General features: G+C 36.9%; 1 pseudogene; it reads right to left on the bottom strand.

Annotated features, from left to right (window-relative positions):
* Window positions 1-11,280: 11,280 nt before the first annotated feature.
* On the bottom strand, window positions 11,281-14,152 carry LOC119507719 (annotated as a pseudogene).
* Between the last annotated feature and the right edge of the window lie 869 nt (window positions 14,153-15,021).

Genomic DNA, 15,021 nt, shown 5'->3' with positions numbered 1-15,021 from the left:
GGAAATCGCTTAAGCTACCATGCACAAGCAGGTCTTTTTCTTCTTCGTCTCTCTCTCCTCTCTTTCTTTCTCTCTCTTTCTCTTTCTCTCAATCCTTAGCCCTGACTTGAAGGCCTTTCAACTGATTGAATCAGGCCCATCTAACTTACAGGGGTAATCTCCCATACTTAAAGTCAATTGATGATGGACTATAATCACATATGCTCTTCACAGGACACTGAGATTAATGTTATTTGCATAGCTGGGGACTGTAGCCTAGCCAAGTTTACATATAAAAAAATCACATTATGAAAACCCATATAGGTAAACAAGAAGGTTAAAGTCAATTATTTAAATTTAGAAACCAAAGCCTTTCATTCAATACTCCAGCCATGATGAAAAAAGAATAATGATAAAAAGCCAAACACCAGATTTTTTTCATAAAGGAGTAAGGATGTTTCAGTAGGCACATATCAGACATTTATGATGAATGCCATTTTTCTTGAAACAAAGGTAAGAAGATATCAGAAAATAGTCTAACTCATAGCCATTTATAATATATTGTTTCTGCTTTCAGAAGAAAAGCATTAGCTTCAATATAACTCCTGAGTCAGTATCTCCATGATAAAGGATCAGAACTCATAAAATGTAGAGCATAATAAATGACACAGTGGCTGAGAAACTAGAAGTTGTTGTATTTTGTCATGAGTCAAACAAAAACAATACTCAGTCCTATGCCTTGAAGGGGACAGAGGTTAAAAAAAGCATTAGCGGTTGTTTTATGACCTTTTCAGCTCCAGAAAGAGAGGCCCCTTAGGACAGCAAAGCCCCTCTTTCCCCATGATCTGAGGGCGAGCAGCATTTCATCGTGGTGTTAGAGGCCGAGTCTAGCTGTTTGTTGGAGATGAAGGCAACGTTTCACCAGAACAGCGGCCCTTTTCCTCCCTTACCCTGAGTCTACAGCAGCCCAGATATCCTTCACTTGAGTGACATTAACCATCCTCTGCAAGACATAGGTCATTTTCTTTTTCTTTTCTTTTTTCAAACAGCTTATGTAAGGAAAGAAAAGCTAGATAGCAGCTTGTGTGACTATTACCAGAAGAACAAAAGGAGCATGCACATGAATCATAACAAGTTTTTATAGACTGAATGTTCTAGTTGGGAGATGAAAGAAGGCACTTAGAAATTCATATGCAGGGAGAAAATTCAACATGGAGCCTGCTACTATGTAATTTTTTTGCTTTAGTTTACTAAAGTGGCCACTCCCCTCCTTGGTGTGGATAATGCTTAATAAATCTCTGTAAGCAATACCACCATGCTTTCAGATTATCATCATCAGGATGTCTCCGTATACATTTCCTAAGAATTACTGTCTATACTGTAACAAGCAGAGGATGATATGCATGTTGAAATGGAGATATCACTTGGTGCTGAATATCTCAATTACTAAGGGGTCCACTGCTACCTGCTAATCTCCTTGAAGACCAGTCTCAGCTTCAGGACCTGTGTGTTGAAAGGGAGAAAAGACTCTTAGAGCTGGAGGCTGCACTTTGATTTATCCAAACCAGCCATTTGTGGGGGAAGATGGGATACTAAAGAAAAATTTTCGCCAAGGAGTTAAGACTCCTGTAAAAGATTCCCCTACTACCACCACTAAAAAACAAATAAAGAGCAGGAGGCAATAGGGAAAAGCATTTCCTACCGGCCAAATAAAGGAGTGAGAAAGTGAAATTCAGAGGTAGGAAAGACGGTAAAGAGGTCCTGGTGCTGGCCTGTTAAGAAGAAGAGGCCAAAAGGAGCTTGGGGGGGTCAAGGGTGAGTCATTGCCACTAGGTGGGTAGCCAGGACAGACTGCTGGTGCACTGCAGGTTTGGGCAGACAACAGTAAAAAAAAAAAACGTAGTGTCTCAGATTGATGATAGGAACTATGGCTAGAACAAGAAGAGTAGGTGCAAGCATTGGCATAAATCCTCCACTCAGGGTCTTCCAGAAAGACAGGAAAGGGGAAGGGCTAAGATCCCGTCATTTGTCAGGTGAAGAATATTGACTTGAAATAAACTGTTAAATGGAACTCTCACTTGAGATTCCTTGGGTTGTAAGTAACAGAAGATAACTTCTGGCTTAATCAAGAAATACACACAACTTTGAATCCAGGGGCAGGGCTGAATTTAGGCTTCTTTGGATTAGGAACCCAAACAATGCTGTAAACACTCAGCTTTATCTACCCCCTCGCTTTGCCTTCTATTGCACTGGCATCAGCCTCAGACATTAGGACATAGTAAGATGTCAGCAGAAACTCCTGAACCTGCGTTCCTTAATTTAGAGTCCAAGGAGAAAGAACAAGAGTCTCTCTAGATAAAGTCTTATTCATCTTATTGGCCTTAATTGAATCATGTGCCCATCTATGAGCCAATCACAGCAACTAGCGTAGTTCAATACTCTAAAGGGCTGTGATCCATTCCTGAACTTCACTCAAAGTATACAGATGAGAATGGGGGAAAGAAATCAGGGTCTAGTTATTAGCAAAGAGGTAAATGAGCTTGTTGGCAAATGCATAAGATGTATGCTATTTCGACCTTATCATATAAATGTGTATAATTTATGTATAAAAATAATTTTATATATAGATATAATTATGAATTGGATCATTTTAAATTTTATGTGTGGGAAAATTAAGCTCTTAATTTTTCTGAAAGAAGTTAATTTCCCTTAAGAGGCCACATTCCTGCTTGGCCATGGAAAACAATCCCAACACTCCCAGATACTCAGGTCACTTTCATTTTAGTGGAAAATCATCCCTTTAGTAAATATTCAGTGAAACTCAGGTATTATTTCCTCAGTCACTGGTCACAATTCAAGCTTCTTCCATTCCTTACAGTCTTCCCTCTCCCTCCCCTTTTCCCTGTTTCTAATTTCACCAAATTCACCCACCCTAGCCAGGCAATATAGGGCAGGAAAGTGGGGGGCACCTGCTACAAGAATGCCTGCATGTTATTTGGAACAGAAGAGAATACTTCCTCCTCTCACCTTCATAATAGCACTGAATATCTGCAAACATCTGCTCAGTCCAAGTGGTCAAGTCTCAGTGTTCCTCTGAGCAGGTTCACTGGGGAGCTCCACCCTCAGCCCCAGCACAGGGACCATCACAGTTGCTGGCTACACAGGAAAAGAACTAGAACTTATCACTCCATGCCTCAAGTTACCACCAAAAATTAACACTTCACATCTCACCCTATGTTATTTATATATGAGCATATTATGGTGCTGTTCTGGTTTGTGAACTCTTCTCTGGAAAAAGGCCGTTTGGAGTTCAGAAAACCTCTGTTAGCTGGAAAGCACATGGTTGGCATCTGCTGATCCCAGGTTGGGTTCCAGCTCCTCTCTCAGTTCCTGTGCATTCTTCAAAATGTATCTCTTGGTTGTAGCACCGAACTCTTTCTGTCAGAGCTCTTTTATAGGCCTCCAGTGATTAAATCAAGACCCATGCTGAATGGGTGGGGCCACACCTCCATGGAAATAATCTAATCAAAGGTATTACCCACAGTTGGGTGGGTCACCTCTCCATGGAAACAACCTAATCCAAACATTCCAATCTAGTCAATACTAATACATCTGCCCCCACAAGACTGCATCAAAGAACATGGCATTTTGGGGGACATAACACATGCAAACCAGCACAGGTACTCAGCAGTACAGTTAAATTTTTTACCATGATGGATCAGCAGGTGTGTAATAGAGCCAGCCCTCGTAGTCTTTCAACCCACGAGAGCAAGTGAGAACCCTCTACTGTTGCAGGCAACTCACAAGCTTGAGAGAAACTGAGAATGGTAGAGCAGGAAGATGGAAAAACCTGAGTCTTTGATGAAGCTGCTGAGCCACTATATAAGACATTTTAAATTCAGTTTCTGATACTTGTTGCCAAAAGCATCCTAACTGAATAAAAGAGGAAAAAGCAGCAATAATATACAGTCTATCAAAATAGCATTCTTCATCGCTTGTTAGACATGCATCTCTCCAAATCTAGATCCCAGAGGGATTATAAATCCAGAGGGAGAGGCACAGAGAGCACCAAGTTTTCCTTTTAAGCTGTCTGAATTCCCACATCTCTCTCTGAGAGCTAACCTCTTCCTAGAGAGTGCCCATAGGCGACTTTACAAGTAGATTCTTATTTTTTCCTAAAGCATTTAAGTTTTATTTTAGTCATATTTTACCATATATGTTATTTTGCAAAATTGAACTATACATATGTCTAACAGTATTTCTGATTTTGAGAAGTTTAATGTTGTAAATGTTCCTTTTGGGAAACTACACCTGGGATGACACTACAAAGTATTTGTAATTCATAGCCTAATGCAACTGGACAATTTGAAATTCCCTGAAATTCATAATTTATTATAAAAATGCATATGCTTTCCAAACAGTAGTGGACGTCCTAAAGAATTATATTATTTATCACTGTTTTTCAGGCTTCCACCTGAAAATTGCCTTTTTTTTTGGTTGTCACATCTACTGACTCGTCACCAATTATTTCTTAGTTAATTTCTGAATAAATAGCAACAGAAAGCCCTATAAGGATTTCATTAATTTTTACTTCAATTATTGGAAATTCAGTTAGGACTGCAGTTTTTGTTTTGTTTTGTTTTGTTTTCATTAAAGCAGCCTTAAATCATGGATTAAAAAAAGAGGGATTTGGAGCCAGAAGACCTGATTTAAGTTCTGTCTTCATCACTTCCCAGATAAATGACATTTCAAAAGTTATTTGGTCTCTCTAAGCCTTTGTTTTCTCAACTGCAAAAGAAGCATAATAAGGCCTCTAGTTGAATCGTAGTGAAGATTGTATAAAAGGATGTTTCATCAAAGTGATTAGAAAACTGGAAAGTACTATCGCAAATAAGTTGTTACTAAACATGATAATGATTTTCTAAATAAATAAGGAGAAAACACAGAAACATTACGGTACTTGGTAGCAAAGACAATATCCAAATTTTTGTTGCATGTTAACAATATACACAAAGACAAAGGCCAGAACTGTTTTGATTGGGCCTGTGCTCCTTCTTTCCTGGATTCCCTTTGCTGGTCTCTGACCTCAAAGAGTGTGCAAACCCTCAGTCTCACAGCAGCCCCGGGTTAACCGTGTCCCAGGAGTCAGTCATGCTGGTAGATTTAAACAGAGGCAAGGAGCAAACGAGGCACACCTCTTCAATAGTAATGAATGCTAAGGTTCCTCCATTGCACTGTTTTATTTTATCATTTTATTTGTTCATCAGGTACAGAGGCCTGGATTAATAATACGCCTCAGTTAGTAATACATTATCATCTTTGGTCCATGAAAGACCTTTTAATTTGAATATTTAATTATTTCATGTTATTCCCACTTCCAATCCTATTCATTCCATAAGTACACGTTCTGTTGTGTTTACTGTTCCTTTTTGTTTTAACTTGTTCTTATAAATGTGATTTGTGGTTTTGTTTGTATTTATTTTAAACCTTGAAAATCCTCATAGATTTCATTTGGATTCTCACTTTTTTCAAGATCCAATCATGTTCCTATATATGCATCGTATGTGTTCCTTCTAATTATTGTGGAATGGCCCATGGTATATATTCTCCAAGATTTGCCTATCTACTTACCCAAACTGCCACCAACTCTCACCAATATAAATACCACTGTGATTAACATCTGAGAATTTCAAGATAAACACTCAGAGCAGAATTGCTGGGACACATAATGGGTTGGCTTAAACAACAGAAATTTTCTGGCTCATGGTTCTGAGGCTAGAAGTCCAAAGTCAAGATATTAGCAAGGCTTTTTTCTCCTGGAGTTTGTTGCATTCTGGTTCTGGCTGCCAATATTCCTTGGGATTCCTTGGCTTGTAAATCACATGGCAATGTCCTCTCCTTTCTGGCTTCTCTGTCTTCCATGTTCTCTTTATGAGGCCTTCAATAATCCAGATTAAGATCCACCCTCATACAGTTGGGTCACACTAACTAAAAATAACATCTTCAAGAGGTCCTGTTTACAATGGAGTCACACCCACAGGGGCGTGAATTAAGATTAAGAACACGTTTGTTGGAATATATAATTCAATCTACCACACTCACCATTATGTAGCTTCCAATATTTCCCAATTTAGTATTGCTAATTTAACCTGCATTTCTCTTATTATTATCTGCACTACGTCTTCATTATATATATTGGTTTTGAGAGTTTTCTTTTCTGTAAATTACCAGTTTACATTCTTTATCCATTTTCCTACTGCAGTAGCTGACTTGTTCATTTACAGGAGTTCCTTGCTAATTATTAACATCTTGCCAGCTTTAAACATTCCAAATACCTTCTCCCAGTGGGTCATCTATTACCTTGGCCCATGATATTCACAGAATGGAAAACCTTAACTTGAATGTAAACAGATTTATTAATATTTTGCTTTATGGTTTTTTTCCTTTTCAATTTTTTGAAGTGTTTCCCCATGCCTAGATCATAAAGATCATCTCATACATTTTCTCCTATTAGGTACATATTTTTTTCTTTCCTACTTAGATCTTTAGTCTATGTGAAAACCACCCTATATGTGGGGTTAAATAGGGATTCAATTTCATTTTTCTCCATATAGTGAGCCAATTTCCCCTAAAAAAGTCTTTGATTATTCCAGGATTACTTCATAGGATGTTTCTCTGGATGATCTGTCCTTGAAAACTCATTTGATCTTCCTGGGGATGGAGACTCAGAGCTCTCTAAACTGTTCTGAGATTGACTGGGACTTTTATTTGCTAATTATAGATCATTCTTATCTATTGCCTACTAAAAAGTCCCTAAGGGCTTCTACAAAGTGACAATGATATCTACCTTAAACTACTCCATGTACTTAAAAAGACTGAAAAGTATTTGTTTATAATTCATAGCTTTATCTGATTCACATGGTTACTTAGTCGGAATGCTCAAGCTTCTATCATAAATTCATTATACTAAAATGTTTTTAAAATCTTTTAAAACCTGCAGGTTCTCTGAGAGCCCCTATTCTGATTTATTACTTTCTTATGACAGATGGGTTGTGACTATTGTCTTTTGTTCTTAAGCAAGGTATACTGCAGTGATCCATGTGTCCCTTCCCGAAGATTATGTATTTACCACAAAGAAAGAATTCATATTACTTTTGCAAAACTCCCTATTAAAAATGTTTTTAGCTTAGGAATTGTGCTTGCTAATTTTCAATATTTCTGTTAAAGAGAGACAAATAAATTCTTCCCCTCTGCCTCAACCACAGGAAGAGATTTAGAATGAATGTTCAAGGTGGGGCAGTAAACAAAGACCAGAAAAACTCTTTCTCTGGAAGAGCTTGCCAATCAAGCTCAGAGAACTTGGCTGTAGTTACAGCAAACATTCCTCTCCCACCCTACTATAGAGTCAGCCATACCATCTCTGGGGTCTAGAACTGATTAGACATTTGAAAAAAATTTTCATCTTCCACTAAGGGCTAGAAACACAGAGAGAAATCTGTCCAAATGTTGCTTAATATTTCTTGAACAGGATGTAAATAGACAATGAAAATCCTGTAGCCTCTGTCTTTAGGGCCTAATACAAAAATCAAAGTAAAATCTATCCAGAGAGGATAATCAACCCCAATTATGGTAGAATGTAAGACAAGGTATTACCCTCTCATTTTCTAGAATTATTAAATCCTAATTTTTTGCTATTATCTGAACTCCAAAGTCATATTCTTTGTTCATTCAACACACTTACTGGTTTATGGCCATATAAAGCAAATATTAGAAAGACAACTATACTTGTTGGGTAGAATCCCCTTAGTGTGGATAACTGAATTTCTTTAGGGCGTCTCCAAGCTAAGTCAAAATCTTAAAAATTGTAGTTGGCAATAAAATATTTTAATTCAAAGTGATACAGCATGTTCTCCTAATAACTTGTATAAACCAGTTGTTTTGTGAGGTTTTTATTTACTGATTTTAACAGAATGTACAAAAAACATAAAAAATCTTATTTACAAAAGAATTAATAATTTCTCCTTTTTCCCTTTCTCACCCATTAAGAATGATTATTATCAGCTTGGAATGTGTCTTTTCACACATTTCCCCAGCACATGCAAACATATATGTACATATAAAAGTCGTTATTGTTATTGCTGTTATATTTTGGAAAAAATTGATCATATTATATCTGTTAATCTGCAACTAGTTTTTCTCACTAACAATTCATCATGATTAGTCTAAATCAATAGATAAAGAGCTAACTCATTCTTTTAAAAAGTATTATAATATTCCAAACTTTATTCAGCCATTCTCTTATTGAACATAAATTTTGGTTGTTTGGAGAAAGACTAAACAAATTTTGACCTATGGGCCAAATCTGGTCTGCCACCTGTTTTTTTTGTAAATGAAGTTTTATTGGGGCACAGTGATGCTAATTCATTTGCATGTTGTCTATGACTGCTTTCACACTACAATAGCAGAACTGAGTAGCTGCAAATTCTAAAATATTTACTATTTTATCTTCATAGAAATGTTTTCTAACTCCTAGTCTTTTACCAATATCACGACACAATAAAACTACTTGATTATATATCCTTATATTTTGGTGGTTATTTCTAGCAGATAGATTCCAGAAGACAGAATTTTGGGGTCAATGAGTTTGTATATTTAATATTTTCATATAGATATCCAGACTTCTTTCCAAAAATATCTTAATAATTTGCATTTTCACCAGCAAATTTATGTGAATGCCCATTTTTCCACATCCCTGTCAGCATTGGATGCCATTGTTATATCATTTTCCCAGGTGGGTAAGTAAAAATATGACATCACATTTTTTAATTTAAATTTCCCTTTCAGCAAAATAGCTTTTGAACATTAAGAATATTTTCCTTTTGTCATGAGTATTACAAATATTTCTCCAGTCTACTGTCTGACTTTTGACCTGATTTATCATATATTTAGCCATACAGTTTTCTTTTATTTTTATATGTTTGTTTTGAATGAATTGCAGTTCAAATCTGCAGCAGGAATTTTTATTTGTCCCCCTACCCCTACCTACCAGGTCCTTTTCCCACCTAAGAAGTTTGTGAAAAGCAGAATTGATCATAGCCAAGATATGTATCAGCTAATAGGGCAACAGTATTCACATAAGTTTTAGTATTTGCCACCTCTAAACCTGTAAAGGAAGACCAATTTGTTATTGGAGGAAGGTAGGGCAAATGGAATGATATGACTGTTTATTGGTGTCTTATGACTTCTTTGGACTCTGGAAGACACTGGCAGATGTGACTGATTTAAGCAGCCTTTTAAGATCTGCTTGAGGTAAGACTGACAGATTTGGCAAGTAAAGTTACAGACGCTGAATTAAAACTGAACTTCCGAGAAACACCAAATAATATTTTACTATGTCTTATTCAATATTTGGAACATACTTATACTAAAAACGTATCTGTTGCATATTTGAAATTCAAATTTAACTGGACATCCTGAATTTTATCTAGTAGACTTAGCTTGAGGAGAACACCCATTTGGCAAGAGTCAAGTGTCCCTATTCGTGGGAAATTTTTGGTGTTACCTATATTTCTTATCGACTGATATTGTTCCAAAAGATATAAACGGAATAGAGGCTTTTATTTCAAATACCTTTACAACCAATCTAATTCAAATTCTTCAAACACTTAACTCTTCAAACAGAAAATTCAACCAAGCAGAATTTTATACCTCATGCTAAAGAAGCACTCTCTTAAATCAGTTAAACTTAAATCACTCCCACCAATACAGGATTCAAACCATTCCTTTAAAACAATCTGTTCACAATTATCAAACCTAATAATAAAGACTTAAGAGAACCCCTTCAAGGAAATATCAAAAAGAGTTCTGTCTAGAGTATATCAGCTAAATGGAAATTTTCTGGTATTCTAGTATATAAAACTATCTATCAGGGTTATTATATAGAGTATAGTATAGAAAAGTACAGTACAGTATAGTGTATTTATATTATATTCTATTGTGTTGTGTTGAATTATGTTACATTATATATGCACATATATAATCTTTGCAGCAACCCTGAAGGATGGTTATAATTAGTCGTTTAATGTAGATAAGGAAGCTCAAGCTCAGAAACATTAAGTATAAGATTCAAGGTCACCAAAGTGGTGACCATGAACATGAAGTAGACAATTCATGGACAACTAAAGTTCATGCTCTTACACTTCCTCCCCTACTTCCTCTAATAACCCAGTGTAATAGATACCATTTTTTAGTTAACCCTAAACCCATTCCATACCCTACCTCACTCCTTAGTAGAGGCTGGGAAAGTTCAACCCTCCCTTCCAGCCTCTCCCGCAGGGAGGCAGGCCATGTGACACAGTTCTGAGGTGTAGCATCTAGAAAATCTGTTTCCCTAATCAAAGGGACCAACATGAACCACTGCCCTTTCCATCCTCTTCCTGCCAAGATCACAGATTTGATGATGTGAGATGCAGCCCCCATCTTTTGACTATGAAGGGAAAGTCAGGCAATATACAGAGATGCTTTCCAACCCTAATATTTTTGGACCCCTGTACTAAGAAGAGCAGCATCTACCTCAAAACTTCCTCTTAGGAAAGGTAAAACCACTTGTTTAGCTGCAGTTCTTTCAGGGTGAGAATTCCTTTCCAAACTAAACATTTGGACGCTGATAATTCCTAATAGATTCAAATTCAGCCAACATGTATTTGGATGCCTAATATCTTCAGGCTCATTGATAGACATCACCATGATTTAACCTTTACCATATCTCTGTATGGGGGGGACTGCTGTATACATTTCACAAAACTGCCATTCAGAAAAGCTCAGCACTTTTTTCAAAACTGACACATAGCTGGCAGCAAAGTCAAGATTCTAATCTGTATATTCTGAATCTTTTTTTTTTAATTTTCATTTTTATCTTTATTCTTTAGTTTTCTATGAATTGTATGGATTTTTTCCTACAAATCTTGGATTTTCTCTAATTTTTATTCAAAGTAATGACAGCTGCATAATTTATGATTTTCCTGCAAGTAGAACTTTTGTTAAATTTCCCCAGAGTCTCCCAAGGTGAAAGTGCTTGGATTATAACAGCAATAGCTTCGCCATGAGCTACATACAAACTGTACCATTCTTACTTAAGCTTTTTTTGTTGTTTTTTGTTGTTTTTTGTTTTTGGATTAAACGCTTTCTGGTGTTGGTATAAAAACTCATTTCTCTAGTATTCTGTATTTTAAAAATTGGATATATCCAATGGGCCAAGGACGACAGTGCTGCCAAGGTCCTCACAAGTGCAGGGCCCACCACTTATCTAAGTTTAAACTTGGTAAAGCCCCACTTCTTGGATACATGGATCTTCTGGCTTCCAGGGAACTTGAACTTGGCCCTGCATAGAGCCTCAATCATGTGCTCCTTGTTCTGAAGCTTGGTGCCTATGGACATGATGACTTGGCCAATATGGACCCGGGCCATAGTACCCTGAGGCTTCCCAAAGGCACCTCGCATACTGTCTGGAGCCTGTCAGCCCCTGCACAGGACACCATCTTGTTGATGCAGATGACGTGGAATGGATGGAGTCGCACTTGGATGTGACAGCCATCTTTGCCACAAGTCTTCACCATGTACCTGTTGGCACAAATACAGGTGGCCTCCAGGCCTTTGCAGGAGAGCTGCTCCTATTCATCAGACACCATATGGCCACAGAGTGGGAAGTCATCCACTTTTGCCTTCTTCTGACCCAGGTCAAAGATGCAGATCTCGGCATCAGGAACCCCTCGGCAGAATCGAGACTTTGGGTGTGGCTTGTTTTTACAATACCGGTAACACCGTGCAGGACGGCGACCCACGGCAATTCCAGAATCTTCTGCAGCACTCCGAAGATAAAGAGCTGTATATTCTGAATCTTGATTTTAGGTTTCTCTTTTCTAAATATCTGAATATCTTTTAGATATCATTTTTAATGTATGGACTCCACAGGAATTTCCCTGTTTTCAGAGACTAATAATCATTTTATAACGAAGTTTCATTTATCTCAAAACTCATTGCTTAAATTCACTGAGTACATTAAACTGGTTTATTGGCTTTTATTTTTAGGTAGAGCAAGCTGTGTTCTCTACCACCACAGAGGAATACTGTTGTATAATAAAGACTGAAATCCAAGGAACATTAAAAAAAAAGAGAGGAAAGTTACAAAAAAATGTTGTTTTAAAAGTCAACAAGTATGGAGTGTGATTGTACAGTTGCATGCTACAGGGGCTGAAGATGTAATGTGATGCTTTCTCTTACAAATGTGTTTTCCTCTGAGTTCATAATACTACACTGGCTGGCAATCCCTTTTCATACAAAGAGTCTTTCAGCAGAGGAAAAGAAAAATAAGTTGTCATAAAAAAAAATACAAGTACTACAGTACTACAGAAAGGAAGAAAGATTTGGCAAAGAGCAGCATAATAATGAGTTGTGGAAAGGCATTACAAAGTCAGAAGGCTGAGTAACTACTCATTTGCCCACAGTCTTAAGAGGATAAATTCCTCCAGGCTCTTAAAAGATAATGAGCATACCAATTATTTTCTTGGGGCACAGGAGCAGGACAAGGAATTACTGCTGTTTTCAGATGTAATAACGACAAGCTGAACAACTCAGAAATGTCATCCTCAAGCAGTCACTCTTATTTGAGCAAAGAGATGTTAATCACAGGTAAGCTTTGCCAGTGTTTCTACAGTCACAGCAGTCAGGGTTCATTTGCAGTTCATGCATGATGCTCTCAAACCAAATCTGCTATTAACAAGGTACCACAATAAGGAGATTTGAACCATAAACCTTTTGATTTCCGTGTCAGTTGTCTATTTGTCCTTGTTGGCAGAGAGCACATATTTACTCTGCTTTCAGGGCAAAGTAATTCAAATAGATGCCAGAGATACAGCAAGATAGCATTGATTCATGAGCACGTGTTGCTTGCAGTACATTTTTTTGACATAATAATAATTGCTATTTATTTTATACATTAAGAATTATTTCCAGGTTCAAATACAAGAGTGCATTCTGTTCAAATCTATTAAGTTTTCAGAGGGAGTAGCACAGGAATTTTGGTGCTATCAGCACTCCTCTGAAGTTCTGTTGTTGCTTCTAGTGTTGTTCATTTCAGGCTTTCAACCTTAATTTTTTACTTAAAAAAATCAAAACATTTACAATTTAAAAACCTACCAAAAAGTTAAAAGAAGAGAATGATAAACACCATTCATCTAAAGTCAACAAAATATTAGTATTTTTACCACACTTGCTTTAAAGTTCTTCCTTCCTTCCTTTCTCCCTTCCTTCCTTTTTCTTTATTTGGACTACTCTTACATTGTTTTATATATGACTATATTCTATCTCACTGAACTGTTTAAAAATAAGTTGCAGATTCCATGACAGTTCACCCTTAAATATTTCAACACACAGCCACTAAAGAATAAGGCTATTCTCCTATATGACCACAATATCACTGTCATATATTCACATTCAAATTTCCCTGATTTCCTAAATTGTGTTTTAAAGTTGCTTTTTTTTTTCTCAATCTGCAATCAAGTCAAGATTCACACATTGCATCTGGTTATGTCTCTCTTATATCTTTAATCTTTTCTGAAAGATTTGTTTTTGTTTTTGTTTTCATGGCACTGAAGAATCCAGGCCACTTGTCTCATATAATGCCCTATGTCTGTGTTTAATGGTTTCATCATGATTAGATTCAGATAAGTATTTTGCTTAAGTACTACATAGATGATATTGAGTACTTCTTATTGTATCATATATCTATTGTAAAATTTCATTTTCCTTAAAAATTAAAACTCGTAATCTGTGGGGTGGTACTTTGAGATCGTATGAATATCTTGTTACCCAACAACATATCACGTTTTAGTATTCATTGATCATCCTTACTTTAACCACATTTGCCTGCAAAATGGTGAGTTTTTTTTAAATCCTCTCCTTTTTCTTACATTTATAAGTGAATGTTCTCCTATAAAGAGATTTTCCCCTTAATTTTCTTCCTCTCTTTATCTCTTTTCTCTCTGTATCATTATAGATTCATGAATTTTTAAAATTTAAAGTGAAATAATCCTTTACCATCATTATTCTTGTTCAAAGTTTCCCACGTTTGGCCAGTGAAATCACCTTCATTCTGACGTCTGTTGTATTCAGACATGACACCATTAGACCTTGAGCATTTCTATTCTTTGGGGCACAGCAAAATATCCAAGACTTACTTTGTACTTTCCTTGCCCCAGAGTTGGCATCTGTTAGCAATCCAAGGAATGCTGTTCCCTTTCATAGAAACCAATATGTTGGTATTATAACCAGCCTGATGTGTGGACCCACCCAAAATCTGATTCAGATGCCAAGGCTTATGACACCATGCACACACCAAGAGGGTATGAAAGGGCTTATTATTTACATGATGCAGATTTCTGGGGAGAGCAGGGCATGCCTCCCACGGTGGTCCAAAAGTGGCTTGAGAGAGCAGGGAAAGGAGACTGGCTTGGGGTTTTACGGCGTTTCAGGTGGGGCCAAGGCAAGGGTTCTTGCATGAGCAGGGGTTGGTTTGGTTTGAACTTCCCACCCCAAGAGAAGGATCACCCAGGCTTTCTTATCAGCTTTCCAAGAAGTGGGGCAGAAGAGAAAGAGGGTTGAGTTAAGTTTAAAAGCTCAGCAAACATCAAAAAATGGGATCAGACTCTACAATACTGGGCTACACATATTCTTTCATGTAAGGCTAGATAGATATCTATTACACAGATACCACATGCACCCAAACCTACTTCACAAAGAGAATAAGAATACAGGGCACTTTAAGCTCTTTGAGGGAAAAACAATTTTTACAAATATAGGGCATTATCATCAAAATCATTACTCCTTTTCAAGGTACTTGACATTTTCACACTGGTTCTAAATCAGTTAGGGCAAGGCTCTCATTTTTCTGTTTAGAAAATCGACTTTAGAAAGGCTATATGTATTCATGTTATCAGACTACTCATCAGAGGGTCAAAAGATTTTAAACTTATCTCTCAGGACATC

Source organism: Choloepus didactylus, chromosome 13, assembly GCF_015220235.1.
Source record: "Choloepus didactylus isolate mChoDid1 chromosome 13, mChoDid1.pri, whole genome shotgun sequence".
Taxonomy (NCBI): domain Eukaryota; kingdom Metazoa; phylum Chordata; class Mammalia; order Pilosa; family Megalonychidae; genus Choloepus; species Choloepus didactylus.
This window is presented reverse-complemented; position numbering and strand designations above follow the sequence as displayed.